Source organism: Danio rerio, chromosome 20 (assembly GCF_052040795.2).
Source record: "Danio rerio strain M-AB ecotype USA chromosome 20, GRCz13ab, whole genome shotgun sequence".
Classification (NCBI taxonomy): Eukaryota; Metazoa; Chordata; class Actinopteri; order Cypriniformes; family Danionidae; genus Danio; species Danio rerio.
Genome location: NC_141040.1, coordinates 39,091,608 through 39,100,236, shown reverse-complemented (window position 1 = coordinate 39,100,236; position 8,629 = coordinate 39,091,608). Strand labels below are relative to the sequence as shown.

Genomic DNA, 8,629 nt, shown 5'->3' with positions numbered 1-8,629 from the left:
AACCGGTATGCATGGTTGAACCCATGTGATGTAATGTGTGATTTAGGTTGGTAATTCCCCTATTGGTGAATTGGGTTGGCTAAATTGTCCATAGTGTATGTGTGTGAATGAGTGTGTATAGATGCTTCCCAGTGATGGGTTGCAGCTGGAAGGGCATCTGCTGCATAAAACGAATGCTGGATAAGTTGGCGTTGATTCCGCTGTGGCGACCCCTGAATAATAAAGGGACTAAGCCGAAAAGAAAATTAATGATTGAATGTTCTGTGTTTGCAGGGATATTTTTAATATAATTTTTAAGCTCATCAGATTCAAATCTGTCATTCACTTCTGTGATGCATTTGCAAAGATACATTTCCCGGAACCATTTTTTTATAGTCTTCAGTCAGAAATCATTTTAATATGCTTAATTTATGTCCATTAAACTTTTTAATGTTTATTTCTTTCATGTCTTTATGTTATTATAGTCAATGTTACGGTTAAATTAATGTTAAAAACAGTTGCATAACAAATTTTGTTGCTAAAAAAGATAGTCACTTTTATTATTTAATATTTTTATAACGCTATTTTATTTCTTAATAAATTATCAATTATTAATTAACTATTATTCTCACATTATTTTTATTTCTTAGTAAAAAAAATACAGACATTCTTGTCATTAAACCAAAAAGAGCTTCACCTTTAATTTCAATATTAGCACTATTAACTATCATTCATGAAAAAAGCATTAGGTTATCAATTGGAAAATGAAAATATTTAGGTACATATTAATGATGTTATTTGACACCAATTTAAATACTTTTAGGAATGGGACACCATTGCAGATTTAGTTTAGGATGGCATGAAGCAACAGCCGGTCTGCAAAGGCATTCTGCTGTGTCTCAGGTTAAACTTGCGGCTGAGAGAGGTTGCATCTTTGTCGTAAATCTCCAGTATCTTTAATTACCTCTGGGTCAGCAGAAACGCACACAACAGCTCCTCGTTCATCAGCCAGCCTCACACTCGAGGCCAAAATGAGAGAAAATCACATTTGTTTTTCCTCGGGAGGGAATGCAGCTCACAGCACTCCATTTTATTAAGCTGAAGGGTTGCATTTCACTGAGGAAGATGCAGCGTTTCTGTCTCGCACATCTGCCCATGCACTCACAGATTGCAAATAAACGTGACGCACAGAGCATTTATTCCTGCCAACATGCAGTAACCGACATCATCACATATAAGATCATTCAGGTTTGTTTACAAACACTCAGGCCTATAGAAATCCAGCAGCAGAGGCAATATTTTGACACAACAACACACATATAATATCTCATTCACATAATTTGTTCTTTTCTGTGAGACGGCTCTGCTTTGAAAATGGTGTGTAAACAGAAAGTCTGTCCAGCTTTCTCTCCCCGCAGTGTGGATATTTTTATGCTAATAAATATTTAATGTGGCTCGGTGTTGCCTGATATTGCAACACCTTCTCTAAATGTCTCATACAGCAAGTGTGTGTTGATCAAGAGATGAGCCGGAGTCCTGTTATCTCCATTGTTTAATTATTGCAACTCTAAAAATGATATGAAGCGAGGCCTATTTTGAATAAATAAATGGAGCACCCATTGTTTTACATCTCATTATCTTTTGCATGAGATGATTTTTAATCAGCTCTGAATTTGTACTACATTAGTTCTTACAGAAGCTATTTGCACAAACTTTTATTTATTAATTGCTTTTTTATTGCTAGTATGTGAAAATCTTGTGTTAATAACTGTAACAGCTATTATTATAGCCTGTGAAAAAAAAGCTATTATATAAATATATAATTTGTAATAACTTAAAAACAATTAAAAAAATTCCTGACTCCCAAGGTTGTCTATGAAATATTGTATAACCTACTGACTTAAGTGTGAAGGACATTTTTGCTGGCAAAATTAAAAACAGGTGACATTTCAAACCTTTTGATTTTATTTATAACTTAATTTATTGAAATTTAGTTTTTAGATTATTAAAATGTTAGTCATAATGAGATTTTAAAAAAATGAATGCAAACGGTTGAGTGAACTATTTTTTTGGGAATCTAAAAAAACATTAATGATGAAAGGTTTTGGTACTGTGATAATTACTCTTATTAGGCTTCTGAAGAAGTTTTGGTATAAACTTCACACATCTTGCTGGTTTTGTGTTACCCCCAGCAGGCACAAGATGTCAACATAACATTAGATTGACCCAATATCACTGGGACGCTGCATTTTGTTTGCAAATAAAAACCATCGGAACCCATCAAAACCCAACATCAGGCCGACATCAATATCTAACGTCCAACCTAAAATCAATCAGATATCAACGTGTAATGATGTTATAGCTTGATGTTGTGTTGATGTTGACACTATGACGTCTATCAGACGTTGGATTTTGGTTGCCATACCTGATGAATAAATGTCAGTATTTGACATCAATATAATGTTGGTTTAGGGCTGGACAATAGTTCGATATAATATATATCGCGGTAGATTTTTTTTCAATAACGGTGACATGAGTTTTAAACTCATTTCTGGTATTTCGATAGAAGGTTGCATATATATTTTATCATACACTGTAAACGATTTCTTGTTAAATTAACAGTAAGTTACTGGCAACAATTATCCAGTAGCTGCTGTATTTCATAAAACAGTAACATTACTGTAATACTAATTACATTAGTATTAAATTTACTGTAAAATGTAATACATCATTTTACTGTTGTTGATTTTTACTGTAACACTAATTACAGTAGTGGTGCACATACTGCAAAACTGAAAACAGTATTTTATTGTGCATTTTTACCATGAAGAACTACGGTATTTTAATGTTACTTTCATTATTACTGTATAGTATTTTACAGTTATTAAATGTTATTTTATTTTATTTAATAGTGCTACTTTATAATGGGTAAAAAATGTTCAAAAATTGCACAAGTGTTATTTTAACTGTTCAAGACGTACAAGAAAAATAAAGAAACTGAAACTTTAATTTCACAATAAAGGTTTATTGTGTAAACCATGATAAAACAGTAGCAATAATTCAATATAACAGAGCAACAGAACACTAATAAACAATTGATCATTAAAACCAGTCAACAATTAATGCATCAAAAATTATGACAATTTTAAAAAAGGTGAGAATACTGCTACAAGACAGGAAATGTTGAAGGCCAAATGATGTGGAAAGGGACAGTGAAAAAGGGCAGCAACATGATGATGATCCTGCAAAAATGACAATCAAAATCAATCACTGAAGTAAAAACTAATTATCCCTCAAACCATTTAATTCATTCAGAAACGAAAAACTGCACTGCTGTTTATTATATATATATATATATATCAGTTATATAAAACAGTTTTTTAATTGTTTTTGTTGGTGAAATACAGTTTGTTGTCAATTCACAATTACACTAACGTTAATGGGGAAAAGATCAGCGGGCATTGTTCTTGAAGATCGCTAGTCAGGTGTCCACACAGGTGTGTAAAAAATAAAGTCTCATCTTAACTTAATGTCCGACTCTGTATAGCTCGAATATCTGATTCCATGATCACACTACTAGTGCTTCCACGGATTTAAGAGGGGTGAACACAGTTCATTCTGACTTTAAAAGGCTACATATTTAAAATTAAATAAATAAAATAATCTAATTTAACGTGACTAATGTTAATTAAATACTTTTAGGCTTTTAACACGTATAAATCCACTTCTAACTTACAGACAAGATTGCGTTAGAGAACATGAAAGCTGTGGGTGATTTTTTTTTTAAATAATGCTAATGATAAGTTACTGATATATGGTCTGCATAAAACAAAGCAATCACTAAGCATTCATTTTTGGCAAAATCTGCAGAGAGGCTCAGCAGGAAATGGGTTAAAGTTGAGTAGAGAACTAAAGAGCAGTCTAGCCTACTTCATGAAATGTTTGTGGTAATATTCTGCTGTCAATTCATATTACTGTATTTCAATATGCAGCAGCGATGGCATGTCAGCGAGACAAATAAACATTTTATGGAGTCATTTCATACAATTTATTTATTTATTTATTTTTTATACGAACACCTCTCCAGTGACATTTCCTCAAACTAAATCATCATAACGTTACTGTGCACAGCATCAGTAAAACGTTTAGAATAATTTAAATACTTAATTTTTTAAAACAGTCACTGCTGATTAGAAACTAACATTAAAGCTAAGCTTACAGAAATCCTGTATGCATGACAATATAAAGATGTATTACTCACTGATGTCGAAGCACTTCAAGGTCATCAGAGATGTAGACAGGACAGAATATGTGCCATCAAATTAGCTCTTGTGCAGCCTTTGTTGGACATCCAGGTAGTATGTTCACCCACACTGTAAGAAACAAAAACAGAAACAATTTATTAAAATGTGAGGGATAGTAAACATGTTTGGTCTACAGAGAGAAGAAAGTGTTTACTTTAAGCATTGATCCTAATGAATCTATTTCTGAACTACATTTAACCTTATCACGGAAACAGCATTTTTTAACTTTTAGACCAGGGGTGCTCAACCTTGTTTGCTTTAAATTAGAATTAAAACAATAAATCTAAGTCAAATAAAATACTTCAGATCTAAATAAAGCAGGTGCTTTTACCTAAAGGTTCCTTCCCTCCAGTTAGTTTGGCTGCAAATCCCTCCACATCTGTGCTTTATTCGGTTCTTGTCTTAAGAGTAACTGGTGTCGCATTCCAGGTCCATCACAATCTGGGCTAGAAGGACAATATGACAAAAGACAAGACACATATAAATAAAAGTCTCAGAATAAAATATTTAAAGGAATAGTTTACTATTTTGCCACTATTTACTCCACGTGTTTTAAACTAGTTTGAATTTCTGTTAAACACTAAAGCAGATATTTTAAAGAATGTTAGTAACCAGTAACTATTGACATCCATATTTGAACCAAATTTCTTTAAAAAAAAATATGAATTTGTGTTCAACGGAAAAAAATAAATATATAACTATTTTGAAACAAGTGGAGGATGCCAAAGATGCTATTATTTTCATTTTTGGGTGAACTGTCCCTTCAATTCAAGTGTCAAGCAATAGTCATAAAAACTGATGCATCACTTGAAGAAAACTAAATCAAGTACGTTCTGTGAACAAGCAGAATCATTATGCCATTGTATTCAGTGGTTCTCTTTTACATTTTCCCACTATGAAACGATGGCTTCAACATGCAATCCATGTTAAGACAAAAATGAATAGCATAAAACAACATTTTGAACTAAACTTACAGTTTCCAGGCTGTTTGAAAAAAAAAACACATATGCCCAGTAAAATTGCTAATAAACAGAAAGACAACAGTTATAGAAAAAAATGTTTGTCTAATATTTACTCAGCACTTGGTAGGCAAATAGCATAGCCGTGGCTGTTTTAACACCAGATTTTTTTATCTTAGGAACTGCTGGAAGAAGAAAAAGAGGTTGTACATGAAACTCCTCACAACAAATCTGTGAACAACTTGACATTTAAAAATCTAATCAAAATGAGGAAGACATCAACATTACCTTGAATAATCAAGTGAGGAGTGATTGGTAGCATCAGTTTTTCAACATCAATTACTGTAGCTGAAAAACAGATAAATATAATAAGAGTAAAATAAGACTTAACATTAATTAATCTAAATCTATGGTACAACCATACCAATCTGTATGGGGTTAAAATACATTTGTACACAAATCATTCCCTGACCCCATCAATTTCTCTTAGAATAGGATGGATATATATATATATATATATATATATATATATATATATATATATATATATATATATATATATATATATATATATATATATATATATATATAGTGATAATGACTTTGGCTAATATCTGTGTACTCAGAACGTACACTCACCTCAGGTACACCTGAACACCAAAAATTAAATGTACAATTAATGACACACTATACATCAAGCTCATTAACATTATTGAGAAATAGACAATTAATATGTATTTTGTTAATATTAACTTTAGCTTAAAATAATTTAACTGCATTTAATTTTCAGCTCCATTTAATAAAACAGTTAAGACTCATTTCATTATGAGTTTAGTTTAAATAACTAACTTACAGTTGAAAAATTTTACCATAATGATAGCTTAGTCATAATGACTATGTGAAGACCAGAGCTTACCTTAACGGTAAACGTTTAACTTTTCATGGTGACTTCGCCTTCATCTCAGTGTTGTGCTGAAATAGAGAATGCATTAATGCAGTTACAGTTAAAGTTATGTTTTTTTCAGGTAACTAAGCGTATGGTCAAAAACTCACTCAAAATAAACTCACTGTATCTAATACCTCGCAAACACTACAATGACCGCCTGGCGTCTGTTATTTCTTGTTTAAAATACCATTTGTTAACGGACAGCGTGACAAAACATAAGAACCTAACGTTACAACTAATGTCACTTGGTTAATTCTTTTAAATTACACACTCAATACACAGAAATATATACAAAACAATCCTTCAACGGACAGAATTTGACTTTAAAACACTTACCGAGGATGAAGTCGCTGGATGAAAGACGACAGGTGAATTTCAAATTAGGAGAGCCGTTGCCTGCAGGTCGAGTCGTGTCCGTTCGGTTCTATGAATCGGCTCCTTAGTGAACAGTAAAGATTTGAATCCGCCTAAAACCGATTCCTTTTTGTATATGATTCATTACTATTTCGTTATACTGCTTGGCCACACGCATTTATACACTAATTATACACTAATTGCATATTGCTGAATGTGCTTGTGAACACGTGTGATCAAATAATTCCCGAGCAAACGGTTCAATACGATTCAGAGTCGCTCGAGTGCTGAACCGAACCAGTGCAAACGTGATATTGATTACAATATAGTAACATTGTTTTTTATTCACTTTACCAGCGAAATTATTACATATATCTGACCTTTACAATATGAATAAAGTTCGTTTGAAGTGTTTTGAGAATTAATATTTTTTTTCTCCCAGAATTCATTTCACATCAACAAGCAAATGGTAATGGCGGATGAGAAAGCCCAGCTAATATTATAAATATTGCGTTTAATATGTCACGAAATGAAATTTTAACAGTGTTTCATGCGAGAATGTAGTTCTTACAAACTCAAATCTGTGGTTTATTTATAGATATCATGTGTAAATTTTAAGCGTGCTTTGCCGATAGCGGAGATTCTGACCTCCAGGGTGTCCATCATCACTCATGTATTCGGCGAAACGAGGTTATAATCGGCTAGACATGTGAGAATAGCCCCGGTCTTAGATGGCTCTATAATGAATGTGTTATGAAATTTAGTTTTAACCGTTTTTCATGCGGGAATGTAGTTGTTTTAAACTCAAGTCTGTGGTTTATTTATAGAGATGGTGCGTATTTTAAAATATTGTTTTGAAAATGCGGAGATGTGACCTCCATGGTGACGGATGCCCAATCCTCATGAATCCGTCTAAAGCAGGCTGGTCATTCTAACATTTAAGCTGACTTTGGTTTCATGAATCAATTACTTCTGTTCCAGTTTACGTTTTGGTTAAGCACAAAGTTATGTTGATTAAAAATGTTTTAATATTTTCACGTTAACCTTATAAAATTAAGGTGCAGTACACCCAAAAATGGAAAACCAGGGGACAGTTTTATGCACTGAACAGTCTAAAGAAACTGGTTAGTTTATTTTTCTTCACAAAATACTTTGTCAAAAAATAAAATAAACATAATAATAATAATATAAAGTGTGTGTAGAGTTTTTCATGGTCATTTGCAGTACTGTATTTAGATGCACAGTAACTGATTTTTTCCCCAAATTTATTGTAAAATCTGCAGTAGCATACTGTTAATCATGTTCACAGTATGGAAATGTTGAGAATACATTATCATGCTGTGAAAACAGCAATATATACAGTAACACACTGTGCACAGCTTATACAGTAAACAACTGTTGAGAAATGCAGTATAATACCGTGAAAACAACAGAAATCGTTTACAGTGTATGTATAATGACATATATCATCATTTGTATTATTTTTATTTAAAAAAGAAAAAGTTATAAGAGCCTGGTTGTTATTATAGACTTAGCAAATTCAGTTTTCAGAAATTTGTGGGTACAGACATCCATTGTGTGTGGTCTTGCCAGTTTTTTCCTGGCTTTTTAATATTGTCCATATCGATACGGTAATTGTATCGTATCGACCGAAATTAAGAAATGTATCATGATATACATTTTCGCCATATCGTCCAGCCCTACGTTGGTTTAAGATGTTGGATATTGGCCACTTTCCAACAAAACCTAAAATTCAACCAAATGTCAACATTATTTGGTGCTGTTTTTGGATGTTAAAATAACATTGTCCTTAGACACTGGCTAGACATTGAATTTTTGTCATCTGACATCTGACGACTTAAATCTAACCTAATATTAACATCTTATGATGTTGTGTGTCTGGTATTAACATGTTGTGTTTTTGTTCCACTTAATAATGGAACTAAATAAGGCTGAAATGGTAATTTTATCACTACAGCAAATTCATGCTTAATAATTATGTGCAGTCAAAACAAAACAGTTTAAGGTGATGATCTTCTCAATCTAAAATCTAAAATTTTAACAACATCTCCCCATACAGAATGGTT

At 32.4% G+C, this 8,629-nt stretch overlaps 1 long non-coding RNA gene across 6 annotated transcripts; it reads right to left on the bottom strand.

The window, feature by feature from the left end:
- Positions 1-2,985: 2,985 nt before the first annotated feature.
- LOC147839386 (uncharacterized) lies at positions 2,986-7,456 on the bottom strand. Of its 6 annotated transcripts, none has more exons than XR_015518691.1 (7): positions 6,525-7,414; positions 6,159-6,214; positions 5,531-5,590; positions 5,359-5,427; positions 4,615-4,729; positions 4,241-4,352; positions 2,992-3,221 (listed from the first exon to the last, which is right to left on the bottom strand). It is a non-coding gene; the product is annotated as an uncharacterized LOC147839386 (long non-coding RNA). The 6 variants fall into 6 exon arrangements; XR_015518692.1 differs by having other exon boundaries at positions 5,359-5,424; XR_015518688.1 differs by lacking the exon at positions 5,359-5,427 and having other exon boundaries at positions 2,986-3,221.
- Between the last annotated feature and the right edge of the window lie 1,173 nt (positions 7,457-8,629).